Source organism: Chiroxiphia lanceolata, chromosome 2 (genome assembly GCF_009829145.1).
Source record: "Chiroxiphia lanceolata isolate bChiLan1 chromosome 2, bChiLan1.pri, whole genome shotgun sequence".
Taxonomy (NCBI): domain Eukaryota; kingdom Metazoa; phylum Chordata; class Aves; order Passeriformes; family Pipridae; genus Chiroxiphia; species Chiroxiphia lanceolata.
The window spans coordinates 99,146,380-99,168,921 of NC_045638.1; the positions used below are offsets into that span (position 1 = coordinate 99,146,380).

Sequence of the window (22,542 nt, forward strand, 5' to 3'; positions counted from 1 at the left end):
TAATAATTTTCCTGCAACTTCTTCGAAAACGTCTCCTCTTTCCTCCAAAACAAGTAGTACATTAATAAATTTTGCTGTACAGGTTCCCCTCCCCAGCTAAAACGGAAGAAAGAAAACCCCTAACTAACTCCACAGATTTCTACAGTTTCCAGATGCCATTTCCTGGCTTTTTGCTATCATGGGTGACAACCAAATAACATAAATAGGTTTCCTTGCAAAACATTTGTTTCCATTCCTTTTGCTGGTAGTATCCGAGATGTCACTTACTCTGATAAAGAAACTAGAGCTCAGATTTCCCAAGTTTTCAGAGTGTTACTTGTTAATGAAGAGTACTATGGAGGCTGTTTTGTTTTGATTTTTTATTTAAAAAAGCTACAGCTGGCTTTTAATCTATTTTTAGAAGTTTAACACTGCACACTTTCTGAATTTAAGTTTGGTAAAGCTTCACCTCCCCAAAATAATACATTTGTTGGCATAATGCAACCAACTTATGAGTATTTCTTTATAATCTCACATAAGATTTACCATCTCAAAATTAAATCACTAGACCATAAAATCCCAGACCCAAAAGAGGTCAGAGAGAAGAGTTAAAATTAAAATATCGTTTAGTTGATTTTCCTTTTCCACGTGAGGACTAAGATCCCCACGGAATAAGCACCATAACACAACCAATCAGTTGCCAAGTTACAGTTCTCCAAGGGCCCCCCCACTCTTGTGAAAAAGAGGCCACACTTCTGAAGGCAAATGTGGTGGGAGACGTTCTCCCAGGGTTTTGATTAATTATTTCTCAATAGAAAGAAAACAGATTGCTTTCCTCCTAAGCATTTTTTTGAGATTATTTGGATTGAACAGTTTTCAGCTTCAGGCCAAAGTATGTTCCTAAACACACATTTTGCATGTCAACAGAAGCTCTACAGGACCAGGTTTGATCTTGACCTTCCCAACAACACTCTCCCTTGAAATTAATTATGTAACTCAAGGCATAAACTTTACTGAGGAAACAGAAAGAGCTACCCACATTCTCTCCACATCACATAGAGTTTGAGATACTGCATTTTGCTTACAATTGTGCACAGATGTATGCGTGGGTAGAAACTCTTCTTTGACGAAGTCAGCAGGTTACCTCAGCATGTACTTCACCCTGGAAACACTATTTCAGATTATGCCTGTTTCCAGGACAGCTATTCTTTTCAATAAGCAGTAAATCTTAGGTAACATTAGGCCATAAACATGCTTGCTAACTCAACATGGTAAAAAAGAAAGCGCAAAACTGAATATTAAAATAAAGGACATTTTCAATTTTTCCTCTTTTAAAATGACAATAAGAGCAAAGGTAGGATTGTTTATCTGCATCCGGATTTACCCCTCTACTCCTTTGCTGAGGCTCTGAAACTCTCATATCACCTTCCACTCCCTCAGAGAGCAGAGACATTATGAAGGCATTGCAAGATGTAGGCTACGTATAGAAAATCTGAATAAATGGAGTGTAAATTTTTTGTCTTTAAATAAATCAGTCGCTCAGAAGTTAAGTGTACCAATTATGTGGCTAACGTTAGGGCAACAAATTTTTCCTTGCCCTTCTGTTGCCATATGCCTGTCATTTTTTTCCTACAGTTTCCACTCACTGTTTCAAACATATGTTGCCACTTATGTGCCAAGAAAGGAATCTCTGAATTACCCCCTTCAAGTAGGATGAAATGGCAGACTGAATGGAGCCAGAGAGAGCACCATTAGCAATTGTTCACACTTCTGTTTTCTCTTAACTTCCTCTTCTCCAAAGTTTATTCCTCCTATGCAAGGGGATGTAGAACTATAAAGCCATCTATGACTCATGCTGCAAAATATATAGCTGCAGCCACGTACCAGAGAAGCAATTTTTAAATTTTTTTTTAAAGGCCACCTTAAATAAACTTTCCTTTCAGTTTCCAGACGGAAGATTCTTTTGTGAATCGCTTACCCAAGCATCAACACTGGTGATCCAACATTCTTTTCTTGTAAACTCACTGCTCAGTTTACCAGTGGTTTGCAGTCCCTCTCCCTGCAACTCCTGCACATACTTCACAGTTCCAGAGCAGTGGAGCTCAAAGAACACCTATAACACTACGTGTGCTCTTGTTTTTGTCTTTTCAGTACATGCCTTGCTTTTCACTTGAGAGTCTTCAGTATTACACACACTTTTGTCCCAGTGGTTCTTGAAAGATTCAATATTTTGAGGCCAACACTTCCAAAATCAGTATCTTGTTTCAAGATTTTAATGGGAGCACTGACCATCTGGAACTGGTCTGGAGAAGAACTGGAGGGATTCTATGAAATTACCAAATCAAATTTATGATTCCTAAGGATATGTTGGGACAGACAGAATAACAAAAGAAGTTGCCAACAAGTTCCCACACCTCAACAAATATATCTCAAAAATGAAGTCAATATTGATGGATTTACTCTTACTGGTGCTGAATTTAGTCTGGGAGCAGTGCAAGAAGGAAGAGAGGAACAAAACCCATGGCCTTGGGTTCAGTCAGTATTTTCACTGAAAAACACCTTCCAGATTTAAAAGTACACCTATCTAAAGGCTGACTAGAAGTCTTAATTTGAAAATTTGGTGCAATTTTACCCTGAAGCCATGTATAAAAACTGCATTAAGACAACACAGGAAGTCACATGTAGATCATCATAACATAAAGTTCAGAATTTTTAATGTGGGGCGTTTGTTTGTCTGTTTGGGTTTTTTTTTAATGTGGTCTCATTTCCCATAGAGTAGGGACTTACGTATTTATTTAATTTATTTCACTTAATATGAGGTTCATGAAATCCAGGTTCATTAAAACTAGACTGAGATCACACAAAATACCACGACAATCAATAAAAGACCAAACTTTGGTGTCACTTTCATGTAGTTTGAGAACTATAAACCCCATATTATACCTTTCACAAAAAAAGGTCTTACTAAAAACCAGATCAGTTCTGAACCGGACCAATTAAAATCACCAGACATATAACAATAATTTTGCACATATGGCCCTTAACAAATCAATAACTCTAAAAAATGCTTAAATTAGCTCAGAAAGAAAAATTTAATATTCCATAACCAAAAAAATTTCTTTCCAGTATTTTTAAGCAGATCATTTTCCAATAAATTAAAACCACAGTCTGAGTGGAAATTGGTCTACCTCCTTTGAATTCATTAACAACAGTAATTATGCTACATGAAAGTTCAGAAAATCAGTCTCTAAACATATCCATAAAACTCTTCTCGTTCTTTCTGTTTGTTTCAATACATTTAAATGCATTTACAGAAAGAAGATGAACTCCTTTAACCAATTTAAAATCTTATTTTCTTTAAGTTACACTCTTCCTAAGCGAATCCTATCCCCAGGCTATTATTTCACTTCACAGTTGTTGATAGGATGGTTAGGAAATGGTTAATTCTGCAAGATTACATCTTCCATATGCAACCACCATTCAGCATCCCACCCTAAGGGTACAATCAACCAATAAAGGCTTTGTTCTGATTATGTAATGCAGATATTTTATATCCCACTTGAGAGCTCTTTTGGATGTAAAGACAGCTATAGCATAGTGACTTGGCAATTAAGATGACGTAATACTACTTTGGAAGCAACAAAATATCTGAGCATGCCCACTGTGAACCAGAGAATTCAGGAGCCCAAACACTTTTCAGTCTGAACCACTCAACTGTTTGAGAGCTGTGTCTCCGTTTATGGTTTGCTTGCTCTGTAGCTTTTACAAACTTTCTGACACCAAGAACAGAATCACAATCACAATTTTCTTCCAAACTAGTAAAACGAAAAAACCATTTAGAACAACCCAACTTCATTTGAATTTAATAGGTTCGCAAAAAATGGAACAAAACCCTCTCCCAACTTGTATCTATGAATACAAAAGCAAAAAATATTTCTTTAAGTAACTTTAAGTAACACATATGATCAAAAGGCATCGGCCAAAAGAACACATACGAGATCTGTCCAATTCCAAAGAGAGAAGTTATACGTGGAAATCCAACTTGTATCAATACACCCATAGTTTAAGAGTTATGAAAGTGTTTAACTTAGGATTGACATTCAACTATCGCTCACAAACACAATCCCTTCACATTCATTGTTCATCGAAGTAGAAACAGTAGTAAAGTAGAAACAGTAGCAGCTTATGAAGTCATAAAACATACACACACTTTTAAAAGGACTGTCACCCGATGGGGTTTTACATACAGCAGTTTTCATATTTCAGATCAGTGAAGAAGTGTTTTTTAAAAGAGAAAAAAAGTCTACCAAAAATAAAATATTCAAATACCCACCAGAAAAATCGCAAACAAAACAATAAGATTCTATTATCAGCTCAGTAAAATCACTCTCAATTAAGAAATTACTAAGAAGAGAGAGACAGAACAATGTCAGGGTCAGAAGAATGAAGACAGACCAAAAAAACCCACAAAATCTAGAGCTCTACTAGAAAACAAAGTGAACATTTTTCTTCATTGTGAAAGAGGTGACCACTTGCACTACACTCAGTGCCATGACATTGACAGTAATAAGTCGGCCCTATCTGAAATAAGAGATTTCTAAGATAAGTCCATGTAGAAAAGCAAGACAGTCAGTTTCCTTTCTAAACTCAGACTAATGTCAAAGTGAAAAGCATGCATTTGTTACTCTATGTGGATTACTTCCTGATTCTGGACCTCTTCCCTTTCCCACTGACCTCCCTAAGGGGAACAACAGTGCAATCAATAAGCCTCCTTACATTCCAGTAGAAAGCTAAAAATGCCTCTAACCAGTCCTTCCCACTCACTCCACTGGACATTGGCATCTTCACATGGTCCTTCCTCCACTTCCAATAATTCACTAACAAATTTTCTTTCAACATGACAAACTGGAACCTAACCTGACAAATGTAAGCCTCCTTTTCTGGTGAAGAAGTTAAAGAAAAAAACCAACTCCACAAGGTGATTTGGTCTCTCTGCTATACTGCAGTTATGAAAATAAACGAATCATTATACTTGCAAAAGAATCCACAAACATGATTTTTCACCTTCTTTTTGTATTACTTACATTAATACTATTCCCTGAAGCCTGCAGGAATTCACTACCAAAAATGGGCAACTTTCCTGCTTTTGAGAAGTACCTAAAACAGAGAAGATGCTTCCAAGAAAGCATTTTCCACAATACTGAAGCAAAAGTAATGAGACAAAGTTTGGTTAAATGACCTGAACTCTGTGACATCAACACATGTGGAACACGTACCAGTGCAGCATTTAAAGCTCAGGTATCACAAACAGCCCCTCAGTCACTTCTTCTAAAAAGTGGAAGAAATCAAAATCCATTAGAACCATCATCCCTAAAAGTTCAGAAGTATCCACAAATCCTTTGTGTACAATTGCATATGCAAACTTTTCAGAGTAATTCTTGGAAAGTCTGGAGGCGCTTCAGAACTCACTCCCACTCAGATGCTGCCCTCCACAAGCAAAGCCACCAACAAGGGTTTCCACAAGCCTCTGAGGCATGAGTGCTTCTGCTGCAGGGATACCTCTGCCTACCAGAACTGCTCCAAGAACTGTAACCATCCACCACACTGACCACTGAGCAAAACACACTTTGCAACATCTCTTGGGCATGACTTGCTTTGATTTAGATACACACAGATAGCTAAAAGTTAAGGCTCCACTTACGTTCCCAAGCCCTGAGGTCAAAGGCATTTTATAGCTCTCAAAGTGTTTATTCTTGTCAAGCCCTGTATAACCTTATGTCACTCTGGACATACCTTAGGTGTCTAGCAAAATAACTCCTGTTTTGGTAGTGTTGGATTCATGTGTGCTTGCTCCTCTTTACTCAGCAGCAAAGTCAAGGACTGATTTGTTTTATGTGAGAATAGCCTGTGCCCATCTACTGTGGAAATTTGAAATAAAAACAAATAAACCCAAAAAACCAGAATAAAACAGAAATGCACAGAACTAACAAACTTCATGTGTCCCAAAACACAGACATCTTAGAGCAGGAAAAGCCAACTTGAATCAAACTAAGAGGTCATGCACAACTGGATTTCATTTAACCCATACAACGCACATTAGGAATTCAGAAAATACTCGTTCTTTTGCAACTTTCTAGTTCTAGGCCTCTATTTATTATACATGGAATGGAGACATTTCATTATGTATCGTTTTAAAAGTTAAAGTAAATAATAAGTGGTGTCATTTTCCACAAAAAGGTTGCAAGTCCTTGCTACTGGCTAGAGTTTTGCACAAATATTTACCTATACATGCAGTTATGTATTTATTGGGAAGGAGACGAGGGGGGGTGGTGAACAACCCACAGGTCAACAAATTTACAATGCTTAAATCTTTGTTCTGTAGAGTCACCTAAGAGTACTAAGGCCTATGGTATTTTTTTATATCCATTTAAGAAATCAGCTTAACTTTCTTCTTAACAATACAGTCTGCTTATCAGATAAATTATTAGCAATTATCAAATGTACGATAAGATTTTTGTAGCAAAAGATGCCGCTTCAGATTTCATTTATGTGAAATCGTATCACTGCAAGAAAGAACCCAATACATCACTGTATTTAATCAACTCTACGCAGTTCATCATGATCACATACTTTATAAACACAATTTGTATGGACTGTAGCTATCTTTCATCTAATTAATATTAGTCTTCATATTATGAGCTCCTGAGTTCATTGACCAGGGGAAATGGAAGCCAGAATTTATGCTCTGTCAGAATGCTTTTAACTAAGTTATCAATGAGAAGTGATGTTAAAAGGAATAAAAACTTCATCCTTATGACTAAAAATAGGTAATTGAACAAAACAGATTAAAAACAAAGTACTCAACAACTAAAAAACCCCACTAAAAAAAGTAGTGGGAAAGGCTGCAGGGAAGACTGTTTAAAGAGCATAGGATTTCAGGGACTAAAACGGAAATTTTGTCTTTCATTCAGTGCTGGAAGATAATTTCTTTAAACCACTTTCTTTGTTCTTGAGTTCAATTTTCAGACATGAAGCAAGCTGTAGGTTATTCAAGCATTGAGTTCATCTCTTAAAAGGCTTTCTTAGTAATAGTCCATCCTGTTGACATAACACGCAGAGACATGAGATCAATAAAAGCGTTCCCAGATATGTCACATCTACAGCATTGCTGAGTTGAAGGTAATGGTTCTTAAGGGTGACATGTCTCATGCAAGCTGCCATAAAAAAGCCAAATTAATACCCTTTTGTATTTGTTCCCCTTCCTCACTCAGGGGTTTTGTGAAATTTTTGTTGCAGACTCTGGAGCTGTGGAGTGTCTGAGTCTGTTAAATACATTTCCCCAAGCCCAAGAGACTCCCTGAACAGTACCTGCTGTGGGCAAGACTAACACAAAGAACTACATGTGACTACACACTAGGAGATCAAGAAATTCTGTAAATACTTTTCCAGACCAGAGAATTGAACTGCACTACTAAGTCACATTTCTAAACTATGAATCTATCAGATAGCTCAGCAATTCTGAATCCCAAAGGGATCAAAGTTTTACAAGTTACATTACATCCCTAGGAATCCACAATCTAAAACAGCCTGTATAGGATACATTTGGCTCTGCATTATTTCAATATATATTCCTTGACCAGGTATCGAAATCACCAATAACTTGAGGGACTGTGCTTTCAACAGAGACTAGTGTATAGCTACTGAAGTTACAGAGAATAAGAAAAGCCTTTTTAAATGCATTCCTTAGCAGGAATCCTAAGGCGGGGGGGATTTATCAAAGCAGAAAGTATGCCCGTAAATGCAGCATCTAGAAACCCAAAGAAGGGCCTCTGGGCCCAAGAACATGCTTGTGTTTTACTCTGCTATTGCAGGTAGCCCAACAAAAAATATTTTCTCCCTTTGCAAAGTTTGCCTGCCTTAGAATCCACGGTCATTCTCTTACAACCTTACTCCCTTTCAGACAGGTTTTTTAACAGCTACATTTTCACTGGGTTAATCTGTAGGAGGCAAGAGAAGCCTGCTCAACAGAATTATAACAATGAAATGTAGGACTCAAGATTTATTTGAATTCTGGATTCTCTCTACTTAACCACTAAAAAGAAAAAAAACCTATGACAACTTTGTACTCCTCTTTGTGTAACACCAATGGCATCAACAAGCCTTCTTACAGTTCCTATGCTGTATTCAAGAGTGCAGTCACCTCAGTGTGTGCCTGACAAGCCTGTGCTCTCAAAGCAGGTAACAGCCTCATGAGGCTCCTGTAAAACTTGCAACCTGCAAGAAATGCACTGAATGCCAAATCCCTTTTACCTGTGTGCTGCGCTTTGCACTCCAAGCCATTGGTGGCACAGCATTGCTCAGCAACAAGGGAAGAAACAGCCACGAAGGGAAAAAGTATAAGGGAAGAGATGGTGAATGATGCAGAGGAACTGAATGAACCTGCAATAACTTGATCTACTTTTTCACCTCATATCATCAAAGCTTTGAAAGGAGCATCCTCCACTGGCACCATGTTCAATTCATGTCAATGCAAAAAGCTGAGTCAACTTGACTCAAATGTGAGGTTTTATTCAAACAAGAACTGAACTGCTCAGAAAGGGGTTTGATCACTGAATAAAACGACCGAATTCACAGTTTAGGATAACACATAAAAAAAGATCTGAGACAGGGTTTCATGTGGAATCAGACTTGAAGCTCAAAATTTTTCAGTCACACGGTTGCCCTGAAGTTCTACAGAAAGAATCTTGCTTTGAATGAATTTCAAAGGTGACAGATGAAGAAAAGTAGGCAACTAATTACATAGTGTCACACATTTTTTCTGAGGTCTAATACATAAAGACAGACATTTAAAATATGTTCTACTTCCAAGTATGTCCATAGACATGGAACTTAGAATCTTCCAAGGTACCTTACCGCAACAGTCTTCACATGACTACAACTCATTTGTGCTATTGCATTAATATTGACATGACTGTCGTGCCTTCAGAAATAGCCCAACTAGACAGGTACACTTGTGGGTGGGAGAGGTGGGGGTTATAAAAAAAACTCACTGCAGAACCCATCACAAACGAAAGAAACATTCAGTCCCAAACTCCTTCTTAAAATACACTATTATACAGAGTTTTCGTAAACTAAAGAACAGTATCTCATTTCATTACGGAGAAAAGATTAATTGGCTATATATGGTTTATAGAGATTCAGGGAAGGCATAAAAATTAAATTCTTTTAATCTTTGGTAAGCTCTGCCATGCAAAATATGTCCTTTGCATAAGGGACCACGATAAGTTTTTATGAAAAAGGAAACCATCTCACAAGCAGATAGGAAGCACTTGCAAGTTCTCCTTAGAAGTCATTAGTAGTTAAGAGACGCAGTCATCAGTTTCCCAACGCAGTGACCAAAATAAAGGGATCTAATTATCCCTAATATTTGGCTAGGAATTCTATTTGTATCTGCCAAAAAAATGGAATAATGGAATCTGCAAACAATAGGAGAGTCTGGGAAAATATTTCTTCCTGCTGCCAAAAAAAATTAAAAACACACCGTAATGAAGATATGAATCTCTTTCCGTCCGTGGTCCACAGTAAAAGACACATGAATCTCAAGAATGTTATCTTTAGAACTTTCCCCTGCTTCTGCCCCTTGTCTTCCACATGAATTTATGAGTTGTCAGTGCATTTCAGACTGTCACTAAGCCATAATAGCCTCCATATTTCCTTAGTGTAATATTCAGACATTAATCTATACATCAGGATATAAAACATTAAAATACTTTATTGATGAAATCTAAGAGATCATCAAACACAATGCTACGAGAAATAACAAATTGGATAGAAAATTTTTGAAGAATGCTATTAATCCAAGAAATAATTAGTGTGAGCTTTCTTCCACTGAGTTACGTCAAAACTCCCACAGATCTCAGAGACAAGGCTGAGCACATAGTGGAGAAAAATCCTTGAAGTCAAATGAGTTACTAAAACATTAAATAACAGATCCCATTTATGCAAGGCATTAAAATTCAACTTGTCAATCCTGCATGTTTCAGTTCATCAGGTATCACATGCAAAACTTAAGCACACCACCTCTAAAAAACCAAAGTTTTAAGTAATGTAAAATTCTAATAAAATCTTTGACAGCATGGGTACTTCTGTAGATTTCTATTTTGGGAATACAAAAGTAGCCTAAAGATTTAGAGCCCAGGGAGAATTTCAAAAACCCAAGCTTCAACAATATCTACATGAGGTAAATGGGACCAAGAGCCTGATTTAGCCAAGCATTTCAATATATCATTAAAATCAGAGTTCTGCTGAAGTCCTTTCCTTTTTCAACAAAAATACGCAGGGCTATGTTTTAAGTGCTTTGTTGAACTGAGGCCCAAGTTCTAATTTCCTTTATTTATCTTAGATACAAAATGGCCAAAGGAAGGGGTCAAATGCTGTAATAGATAGGTTATGGGTTTAAGGACACTGGAACTGCTGCTGTGAATTGCCATGGGAAGAAAAAGGAAAGAGAAGTAGTTTAACGATGGAAGTAATGGGAGGAATTCATTTAGTTTAAGATGAAGTCTAAACAATTGACTCAAAGTCTTTTAGCTTATTTATCCCCTCTTTTCCCTGCCTCGTACAGTCTTCCATCTTTGCAGTTTCTATTTTTTTTCAAGTAAAATCCTGAGAGAACATGGGCACAAATAACAACACAAAATGATAAGCAGAGGGACTGGACAGAAGTCATTGCAAGCAGGCTGCAGAGAGCAGCCCTGCATTGTCAGGGGATGAACCAAATGATCTAACAAGATTTTCATTTGGTCTCTGATTTCTACAAATTCAGTTTCTTTTGCTGTCACAATACATGCAGATGCACCAAGTATGTGCAAAACTATGTCTAGTAACTAAGGAAACAGAATTCATTTTCAGGGAGCAATGGAGAATGAGGCAGGAATAGCTGCCTGCTCAAAGGCTTTTTTTTTCTCTTTGATACAGTTCACCAGTGCCAGGATTCCACCTACAGATACTAGAAGACACTGTGCAAAAGCAGTAAATGAAGGCTTCTCTGCAACTCTATTTATTACTTTGAATATAAATAAGCTTTTTGTGTTATAGCAATCCAAAATTTGGAATTTTTAATCATATATTCCTTAACAGGACTTGGAATAATACTGTACTCTGTCCTTTAAGCTGTGACAGTATAAGAGAAGGAAGTCAGGTCATTACACACTCAGCTGATTCTCTTTGATAAAGCTGGTTTGCAGAAGGTCACAGATGTGCACTTTTGTATTGCAGAGGAGAATTAATTAAGAAACTAGAAGTTCATACTTGGGCCATCCCCAGATGTAAACACAGACTTATAAACAGGAGGACTTGCACTCCCTACTCCCTGCTCCCAGACTGCCAATAAACTTATCACCAGCACTATCTGAGCTGCGTTCCTTGCAACTCCAGAACAGAACTGTACTGCAAGAATGGATTTTTGACCATCAGCTTTTGAGAAGTCCTCTTCTTCAAAGCTGTTTATGGCCTAAAACAACTGTTTCATGTGGGAGGACAAAAATGCAGGCAATTTTCATACAGACTACAGAAATAGGGTGCATGCAGGTGAAGGGGAAGATGCAGAAAAACAAAACAATTCCAAAGGGAAGGAAAGAAAAAAAAAACAAGTAAAATACAGAAACAGTAGTTTTCACTCTAAGCATTCGTACGCTTGCATACACAAACATATATGTAAAAAAAGAATGCATCCACATCTAACTCCTAGCTCCCTTCCACAGACTTACCTGACACCCCCTGCAAATTAGAACTGAACACATCAGTATCTCCACAGCCTGCCCTGAGACAGGACCTTGCACCTGCAGTTGTCCTGTCTCTAAACACAGCCCCAACAGGAAGGGTGAGTTTGTAGCTGAAGATATTCCCCATACCAAGGTCACCTGGATGACCTTTTATGTAATTCAAATGATACACAGATAGTTTTGAGAAAAACTAGACAAAATGTTAGTTTCCAAAAACATGAGCCAAGTGACTGAATAGGCCAATTTGGGCTAAAGGTTATTCTGGTTTTGTTTGGATTTGATTATTAAATCTTCCTGGAATAGCAAATAAAATATTATCCTGGTCTGTCCACTGCTATCTTCAAATAAGACATTTCTCTATCTCCAAAACAATTTTGGAAGGGTTAGTATACAGTATTCCACTGTTAAATAGGCTTGGAAGTTTTTGATCAAACACCCAAATCCCAACTTCCACAGAAATTTACAAAGCGGGATCACCCATAGACATAAGCAGCACAGTGCTGAGGAAGTCTTTATCCAGGAGCAGGGGAAAGGGTTGCCTGGAATTTTCCAGCTAAAGACTAATTTTCAGGCTACACTCAGGGTAAATATGTGCGAAGTAGCTAAAAGATGTCTGTCTTGTTAACGAATGCAAACATTTTAATCACCATTTGTCTTCATACCCACGGACAACACCCCCAAATAAGTAAATTGCCTTATGTTAGCATTATGTTCAAGTAGGACATAATTCACAAAAAGAAGGCAGTAGGACAGCTTAAGCTATAATGAAGTTTATCTGAAGACTGAAACTCAAGTGGTGCAAATAAATGAATTGTGGATGCATCTACTTTAACATTCTGCACTCTAATAGTGTAGAACGCCTTTCCATGGTCTAATTTACCCATCAACACAAAAGGAGTTTATTCCATTGACTCCCATTTACCCTTAGTGGAATTTCAACAACAAATTTTGTGCCCATTTCAAGTATTTCTTCCTTGTGTTCTCAATGTTTATTCAGGGTGTACACTAAAGGACAGGGAATACAAGAGATACATTTTAAGTTCTTCAATGTAAATCTTACTTTTTGGCTTCCTGCCTCTTTCCTAAATATTAAAACAAATGACTCATTTCTTTAAGACCTCCTTACTAAAAATAGTTGCTTGGACTGCTTAATTGTGTTAGCTGAAACACAAACATACGAAAAAGGAAAGGGTTTTGTAGAAAAAACATTGAAGAGAAAAAAAAAATCAGATTTCATCTGGCCTTCCCATCATCACTTAGAGAATTGTTTTGTAGTTACATCATCAGGAAATAAAATACTATCCTCCAAGGACCCCGACTCTTTACAGAAGGAAAAAAAAAAGGAAGGCTCGAAGTTCATATCCCCCTCAGAGGAGTTCAGCTAAAGTCACATTTTTTGTCATATTAAAAAAAAAAAAAAAAAGGAAAGAAAACCAGAAAAACTCCCTTAGAACAACTAATTAAAGAAGATGACCTGGAATTGAATTTTTCCTTTCTCGAATTTTAGGCTGCCAGTCTGAGTGGAAAACACTGTACCTAATCAGCTAACAACTGCTAACGACTTTATTATCAGTAATAGAAAGGAACTGCCCTAACCCAAACCTTCCGCACATTCTTCTTGGCCATGAACTGGTAGACAAATGAAATTTTTCACACAGTCCTGAGCGTCAGCTGGAGCCAGAACACATTAACAAGCTTTCCAAGCCCTGGCTATCACTGAAGTACACGAGTCAGACACGACGAGTCTGCACAACACAGAGCGCCTTATATGGCAAGGCAATGACGTAATGCTCCATAGGCTTGGGGCATGCAAAGAGCCTATCTCTCATTGTTTAGTGGGACTGCTGGAATGCTCACATCCCTGATGCTACAGCTCAGCGCCCCGCACCATGGAGCAATAGCTGACCCAGGAGTTCTATAGTCCAGGAGCGCAAGGTAAGGGAGAGGGTGGGAAGCAAAGCTTCTTCTGGCAAGCACTGGCGCTTCTTGCTTTTTCCTATTGAGATACTTTCTAAAAAAGTCGCTTCCTAAAAAAAAAGGGGTGAGGACTGAGAAACAATGAAATACCCCAGAACAGCACCAGGAGGTCTAGAAGATGTCTGGTTGCTCAGATATAGGGTGACTACTGCAAACATTACAAACTGTATTTTAAACAATTCCTACAGAGCCAACAGGCAAGGAATTAATTTAATGTTAAAGAAGGAGGGATTATGAATTACACACACTTTCCAAATGGTCGGATAAAATCATGACTGCATTTAAAGCTGTGGAAAGAGTCCAACAGTATTGTAATATATTAGGTAGAGCTACTGCCTCTCTTTATGTTGTATTTACATGCATATGCTATATATTAGTAGACATGTATGCACATGTCTCTAAGCATTTACTATACTTTTGAACAACTTCTACCGTAGTTTACAGAGTGATGTGTAAATTGCCACAAACATTACTTTGCAATAAGATTTTGCTATGTCTGAAAAAAAAAACCCAATTGTAACTAGTTTAATTACTAACAAACTTTTCAACTCCTACACACTGCTTCCCTCTTCTGTGTTTTGTGTGCAAGTGTCAAATCACAAGAGAACAGAACTGTCAGATTTTGATGAAAAAAACTTTAAATCCTGGTCAAACACATGATGAGGCTTTAAAAAAAACCAGAAAATCCACTGGTCTCTTCAAGGCTTATTCTGCAAGATGCTCAACAGTATTGCACTTATTAACTCCAGAAAACAGAGAATGAAAAACAGTTCTGACAAGGCACTAAGCACCTTGAAAGATTAGACCTTAGTATGTTTATAACTCACATCTGCATAGCACACAAAATTACACTGTCCTCTCCCTTGACTAAGGGCCAAACCCTGTCAAATCCTTCTTTATAGGAACAACTGCAATTAAGTCAATTGTACTGTCCTACTTGCAGATTGAAACTACTAAACACTGCACTCCAAAGTCTTATGTGTAATTTAAAATATTAGGAAAGTTAGACTCCTTAAGACCTTCAAACTCAAACTCTTCTTGAAACATGTTTTTATTGTATGTTTTCATTTTCCTTAATATTAAATTAAATCGGCATGAAATGTTAGGACAGCAGAAAGGGCTCTTTTCCCCTTAATTTGATGTTTTAAATCGTGCAAAATCCCTGTTCAAGTACATGTTTAAGAAAAATCAAAGCTGATACAATCATATGCATTGTTGTAGTATCATGCATACACAGATTTAGAGGCTAACTCAAAATAACATGTGTGAATATTTTTGTAACTTTTTTTGGCTTTAAACAATAAGAAAATATTAAGCAGTTATTTTCTACATGCTTCTAAAAATATAAATATATAGACAGACATTTAATTTCAAAGATAATTCAGGTATTTGTGTATTATTAACCTTGGTATTTAGATAAAAGTCACATCCATGTTTCCAGCATGATCTTTCTTGCAACAAGCTAAGTTTACACCTCTGTTGATGCCTCGAGTCTGCCTTGCTGTAGAATAAAGGAAAGGACACTGTATAGTATATGCAGAATGAAAAGAATCCTAGCAACCAGAATAAATATAATTTTATAGCAGAAAATCAATACTCCAGACCTGTATCCTAAGCTCCTTAGAAAGTTTTCTGCTCGCTATTCTGTCCTATCTGCAGTCTTGCAACGTATTTCCTAGCAGTTCTAAAACAATTACTTAGTTTCACAAATATCCAGTGTCAAGTTAAAAAGTGGAAAAGTTAACTACTTTATGAAAAGATGTATTACAAACTGAAGCTAAGTAACAGTCCTCAAAAAGTGTGTCTGAGGAGAAGGGACTGAATTGAAGGACTACAGTATGTTGAAGAAAAAACAGAAATGCTACACATACAATAAACATACAGATTTGATAAAGTCAGTAAGTAGAAAAAGAAAAAAGCCTACCCCTAGGTAAGAGACTATTTCAGCTCCTACAAATCCAACAGAGAAGGGTAACTTTTTATCATTAATTACTGCTTTAGCAGTATTTAAGGTACCATCTGTACTGCAAATACTGCTAGCCTGATACAAATCATAACATCTATCAAAAGCCAGAACTCTATTTCCCGTAATCTGTCTTCCTTAGATTGAAAGGGAAAACATTCTTCACTTGATAGAGCCAAGTTTGCTCTCACTTCTACTGGTAAAACTCCAAAATAATTAGACTGAGGTATAATGATTAAACTGTCTCACTATTGTTGTGTGTGCCCCTGTCCCCCCATGTCCCTCGCCCCAGTATTATACTACTTTGTTCTTAACAGTATTGAGTATTACTTGATAGGCATTCCTAAATTTAACAGATTAAAATGTAAATTTGTGTTAATGAACAGTAAAAGGAGATAATGAAAAAAATTAATTATCACATAATGCAGTCTAAACTATATTTCTTAATTTAAATTTCTTTTTATAGTAATTTCTCACAACATCCAATGTGAAAACATTTTAAGAACAAATATATCATCCAAAAATGAAAGTCAACTTCCTATTAAACTGCATTGACCCTTTGTTCCTTTCCCGTCACTTCCCTTTCCTCCACTGACAAACATCTGCTGACAGCAGAATTTTTAGAGATTTGATCCAGTAGACCATGGGATCTAGCTTAAACTTAGTTTCTATTCCCCATCAGTACTAGTAAAATCAAATTATTTCTTCATTTGTGCTGAGTAACAGCATTTTCATATTATTTTTCTAATAGTATGATGAATTACCAAATTTGCTATTGTCATGGGATAAAAAAAACAGCCTGGTTTTATTCCTAGCGAGTTTCTCCTCTGTGGCTGTTCTTAAAAGACTGGTATTTTTCTTCAGTAAAAAATCTTCACCATGTGTAGTTTGGCATGGGCAAGTGAGCAACCACTGCTCCTCTGGACCTCTCCTGCAAGTAGCTTTTCTCAAATCCTGGATGTGGTACTACCTGAGTACAGTTAATTAAAAAAACAATTAAAATATTTAAGTCAGAGAATCCTAAGAGTTTACTATGTAGGAAGCCATATATTTAAAAAACATCGCATAAAACTTTAGTTCTGTCTCATGAATAGTTTGCCTTAATACTTCAGCCTATCATTTGATTTGATTTGATCAAAGCCTTGATTTGAACTTAGAAACTATTCCTTATCAATAATTTTTTATTCTTTAGGTTTGGTTTTCTCATATTGAATGGATTCTGCCATGGCAGCTTTGAGGTTTAGGTTGAGCTTTTTGATGCAGTTGAAAGCTTAGTTAGTTCAGTCATTCACTGTATATTAGTTGGCTCCAAGAAGGTAACAGACATCGCTGAAAAATTCTAAATATAGTGCCCAGTCTTGTCATTTAAGTGAAGTAATGGGCATTTTGACTCTTAACACCTCTCAGGGCATTATACTGATTTTGAGGTTTACTGTGTTTTCTGTCAGCAAGATAAAATGCACTTTGATTGCACATCCAGTGCACCATGTTGTTTCTGGAAGTTCAGTAACCGCACTCACACTAAAGCAGCAATGGAGCATGCTCAGGCTTTCACAGCTCACTTTTCTCAAGTGTTAACAAATTCTAGGAAAATATGTTTGAAGATTTTCTGAGGCAGTCCATAGCTACTAGTTAAAAACAACAGAAAAAACACCTCCCAAAGCACTGCCTCCTCACCAGAACAACAGAACTGAGGTGACAATGGAGAGGTGAATGTTCACGCAATAAGGGTTAGCTGAGAAAATACCTAGCAACAGCATTGTATAACCCTCCTTTCATAACAATATGGAAACTTTGTGGTGAAAGGTCACACTAAGCTTGCCAGACAACATTTCAGCACAACTCAAAAGCCCTGTAACCTTGGGCATTCAAGTTAACAAATGCATGTACTTTGTACTTGTTGAAGAAGTCACCCTTTCTGCTACAGCTCATTGTTCATATGATGATGATGTAACACAACTGCTTGACTACAGCCTCATGCTGGGCAGGTGACCACCAGAGAGTGGTTGCTCAGGTAAAGAAGCAGAACTTGAGCCATTTTGCTTCACCATGCATACTCAGAGAAGCTGAGAAACCAAAGCCCACAACCACCTCCCTGCTCACACCCAAGGTTCAACAAACCTTTGCAGACATATGTCAGGTAGGGTAGACAAGGCTTCAGTGAACATGACTGAAAACATGGATAGGAAAAAAGTACTCCTGACAAGAAAAACACTAATCTTGCATAAATTTCAAGGATGTGAAACAATGCATCAGGCTTCATTATCCTTTACAGATTTCCAAAGGCCTGGGAAGGAAAACAACAATTGCACTTCAAAGAAATGATAGAGCTCTTAAAATCTGCCGTAAACCTAATATTCGAAGCATTTTCTTTCACATTCATTACAGAGAGCTGATTTAAAACTTTGTCCTTTTTTATCAGACACAAAGCTTATCTAGTGTTTGCATAGCAACCATTGCAATGAGAGCATTTCCAAATGAGGAAAAATTTTTAAAACTGAAATGAAGCAGCATGTTGCTACTACCATGAAACACACACACCCCCCCCAAAAAATGGAAGCAATGCACTCATAGTTACATATTGGATTTCAGAACATAGACAAAACCATCTAAGAGTTAAGTTTAAGTTGACTGAATTCTGTCAACTTTCTATGGATTTAATAATTTTTGGTACAATTTACATAACTATCAGTCATTAATTTTGAAGAAAATTAGGAAGTTTTATTACTTTTAAGCTTGGCCTACCCAAAACTAATGTCATCCATCATATTCCTAAACATGATTCTATTCTACTTAGCTACACAGAGGTTCCTCAGAAGAAGCCTAATAAATGCCACAGTTGCTTTTGGTTTCAACATCAAAATACTCTCCCCGGTCAAGCACATTCTGCATGTCAGTAGAGCCATTCTGCTACATATCCATACCTAGACAAAGCAAAATTATTTATATAAGCCTAATCCATTTTTAAAATTTTGGTCACTTGAACCTGAGGGTGTAACAGCTCCACATTTGGGGCAGCCAACCCTAATCTAAATATCTGAACACACTAGCTTGGATGTAGGAAGGTGGGGGGAAAAAATGCTATTTGTTAACGCTCAAAGCTGAAACATTTTCTCATCTTGTACAACAGTACCATATACTCTCTCATGTAAAGAGAAGTCTTTTCACAAGCAGCCCTTTATCATTCCCAAATTAAATACCACATTGCCTTCAATGAAATGGCCACTGTGAACCCTGGCAGCGTTAAAACTTCTAAAATACGTGTTTCTAAAAACATATCTAATATATAAATGGGCATGTTCATTTGTGCACATATGAGCAAGCAGAGCAGGGGGATGAAAAGCCTCTAAAGTGAAGTCAGCAAGTATAGGTTCAATATAGGTCAATCCAAGACAAAGAGCTGCCTACAAGGGTAGTGCAGGGACAACACCAACTGGTGGAGAATGTTCAGGCTCGCAGCAAAAGATGCACACATTGGTTCCCTTTTGGGAAAGCAGCAGACAACAGCTGACAGGAATCTTCAAGCTTACAAACTTTGCAAACCCCTATAAAGGAGGAGGGAAGAAAATGTAACTGGGTATACAAAGGAGCAGCCACTTTGAAAGGTGTCTCCTTGCCCTTGCTTTGTTCCCATCTCTTCACTTAAAGCTCTATATGATTACTGTCATCCTGTTTCAATCAGGATTAACTGGGTGGGAGGAATCAGAAATTGCCATGGTAACATTTTATAACTTATAAATTACTCTCTCATATATCTAGACTAATGTAGTTAACCAAACTTGCAAGTTCTGTCTAGAGATAACTCTCTTTATTTTCAACCATATTTGAAACCATATTATAAATTGATGATAAAAGATAAAATGTATTACATCACAAACATACTGTACATAAAAGCATGCTACAGCTCCTTCCTTTTGAGTGACATCTGAAATAAGAAAATATAACCTGAACATCACAGATCATCAGTCAAGAGGCAAAGAGATCAAATAGGGCATGTAGCCAAATGTCACATAATTATACTGAGTTATAAATCAATTTGAGGTACAATAACAAGGCACAGAATGTTGAACAGAATTAACAGTTCTTTGATGAACAGGGAACACTTGAAGTCGTTCATATGAAGGGGAAAGGGAAGCATACATGCCCATGACACTCCTCTTTCCTAAAAAAAGTCTTTTTGTATGACAGTTTTTGAAAGGCAAAGAACACTGGAAAACAACTAAAGATGGAAAAAATAACTATCTCCTCTTGGCTTTAGGAAGACTGCTCAGACCAATTTTAAGAGTTTGAGAAATCACTGGTCACAGAATAGCTAGAACTAGTTAAATCCACTTTTTTCATCCCAACAGTTTAGGTTTTTTTCCCTAGGAGATAGAGAAACATTTATTTTCCAAAGCAAGTAAGTTACTCCAACTGCTGAACACACATGCAAGTAGCTAAAAAAACCAAAACACCACAACCACCCCAAACATTGTTATTGGCACTTTGAGTGGACATATGACTAAAGAACCCAATTTCTTTTACTCTTAAGCAGGGTATCTGATCTTTAATACAGTGAAATCCCTAAGCTGCACAAAAATGGAAAAATATTACCTCAACACCTCATAATCAACAGATCTGAAAGTAAAAGATGTTCTTACGTTAAACAATCTGTCACAGACTACTTAAACTATTCCTTGCTATTTAAATATGTCGATTAAATCTATGAAGTAAACCTTGGTTAGAACTAAACCCATTAAATAAATTCTCAGACTACATCATATTTAGGTCTCCAATATAATTTCCTATCCTATAGTCTAAAACAATGTGTTTGTCCTCTTTGAAGAGGATCGGTTTAGAGAAACCATGTAAACTTAAATCCTGAACAAGAGCACTTATGCTAAGGATTAACATGCTTTAGACAAAAAGGTGCATTGACTTTGCACCACGATTCATCAAGTACTCCAAGGTCAGTGTGGCCAGAGGCCTGCTGAGACGAGAGAAAATGCAACTTCCAAACCTTTAGCAGCATTAGAACAGATAGCAAGAAAGTGAACTACCTCCCTGGTAGCAAAGTTGCTGTAACTGCAGAGGTTCAATACCTAGAATCGTACCCAGAAGCAATTCGCAATGCATCAGGAATAGTTCTAATACAATTTCTGAAAGTCACACATTACAAAACAGGAAAGTGGCAGGATTGTTCATCATTTGTAGCTTCAAAGCCAACTTTAGCTATTTAACCATGCTGCAATGCATTGCTACCATCTCTTTCACCTGCGTCCTCCAAGATGAAGTGCTGGACAAGCCCATCTTGAGAAAATGGACACCTTCACATTATCAGGTTTATGGGAAAAACATTTAGCTTCAAAGTGAAATTTCTGTTTGACATTAGCATTATGGCTGCTCTTATTACTTACAGCCTTGGCTACTAGAAAAAGTTGCAACTCGCAGTAAACATGATAAAAGTCTTTTGCCTGTTTGGAAATCCTCAACTGCACTGCTTCAAGCAACATAGCATCAAGGAAAATTCAAACACCTCAAGCTAATTTTGCAGTAATAATTAAAATTTATGTTTTCTGCCAAAAAAGAAGGAATGGGGTGCCACCCAAACACTCAGAGTTTACTATACACATACACAGAGCTACTTCAGGCAATAAGCACACCAGAAAAAGGGCTTAGGATTTTGTCTTAAAGATGTATGTATATAACAAAGATTTTATGAGTATGAACAGGACAAGACCCTCAAGAAGGAATTTGAATCCTCCTGCAAAGCAGTGACACCATCTATATAATAATTCCTGAGAAATGTCTAATTGTTTTTAACTAGAGCCAATTCTTCCAAATGATGGCAAACTCTCAGTCTTCCCTGACAGTCCCATTCAGTACTAACTTTATTTAACATACAATGTTTAATCTAGATGGTTCTGATCAAAATTTCAGCACGTAAATTCTTGTCTTGTGCACTGAGCATGAGGAGGGCACAACAAAGTTTGTAGCCAAGTTCCACCTGCCTAGAAGCGAGTGGTAACTGTATAACTGAGCAGCTTTTCCGGGGCTGGCAGCCGTGAGCAGGACGCCTTCAGCTCAAAAGACTAAGTGCGCACAGCAGGATGGAAAGTTCTAAATTTTACCACTGCTGCTGAGTGATAATATATAAATAAGGCCAGAAGAGATAGGCACAGTGCCTATTTTGCCCATGGATGAAAATGTGGCCCCAGACATTTATTTTTATATAAAACCTATGTTAAAATTGTTTTAGAGAACATCCAGTTCCTGCAAATGTTATGGGAAAATGACATTTACGACTTACCAGTCTCCTCTGAGTAACATGATGTGTTATTGTAGGCTGAGTGCCATTTTCTGTCATACCAAAAATATTAACTAATTGAAGTTAAAAGAAAGTTTGGATAAATTGGATCCCTGCACAGTTATGAACCAGTTCTGGTCAAGACAGCAGCACCAGCACTGCCTCAGGTGAATCAGATACCGGAACAGTACCTATTTTCCCAAGTGCTCCCCCCATAAAAAGAGTCCATACAAGAGATCCACTTTGAACCTACACATTATGATGTTACATACAGAATAAAAAAATCACAAGACTTATCTATAGAAACAGCTTAAAGAAACCTCAGACAACTATTATCATTAATTACGGTTTACAAACACAGAGCTGAAGCAACTGACTCGTTCAGAGAATCAGAACTTCTGCAAACTCCTCAACTGAAGGATGCAGAATAAGTAGCCAAGACAAAAACTCAAGACTTCCAACTATTACACTTCCATCAACAGTAAATACAGCATGGCAGTGATAACTGTACTTTCCTTGTACAAAGCAAACACACATGGCTGGGATCATCGGTG

General features: G+C 37.2%; 2 protein-coding genes across 8 annotated transcripts in view; one reads left to right on the forward strand and one right to left on the reverse strand.

The window, feature by feature from the left end:
• Window positions 1–22,542, reverse strand: part of CMSS1 (cms1 ribosomal small subunit homolog) — a 222,359-nt gene that overhangs the window by 172,449 nt on the left and 27,368 nt on the right. The gene's annotated exons all lie outside the window — the stretch shown is intronic.
• FILIP1L (filamin A interacting protein 1 like) overlaps window positions 1–22,542 on the forward strand; it is a 186,382-nt gene that overhangs the window by 139,601 nt on the left and 24,239 nt on the right. The window contains exons 1-2 of one of the 3 annotated variants that reach the window (XM_032678554.1): window positions 2,103–2,114; window positions 13,580–13,697. The exons of the other annotated variants lie outside the window; for them this stretch is intronic. The gene's annotated coding sequence lies outside the window, so the exon portion shown is untranslated. Of the gene's footprint in view, window positions 1–2,102; window positions 2,115–13,579; window positions 13,698–22,542 lie in introns of those variants that run through there. 3 annotated transcript variants of the gene reach the window in all.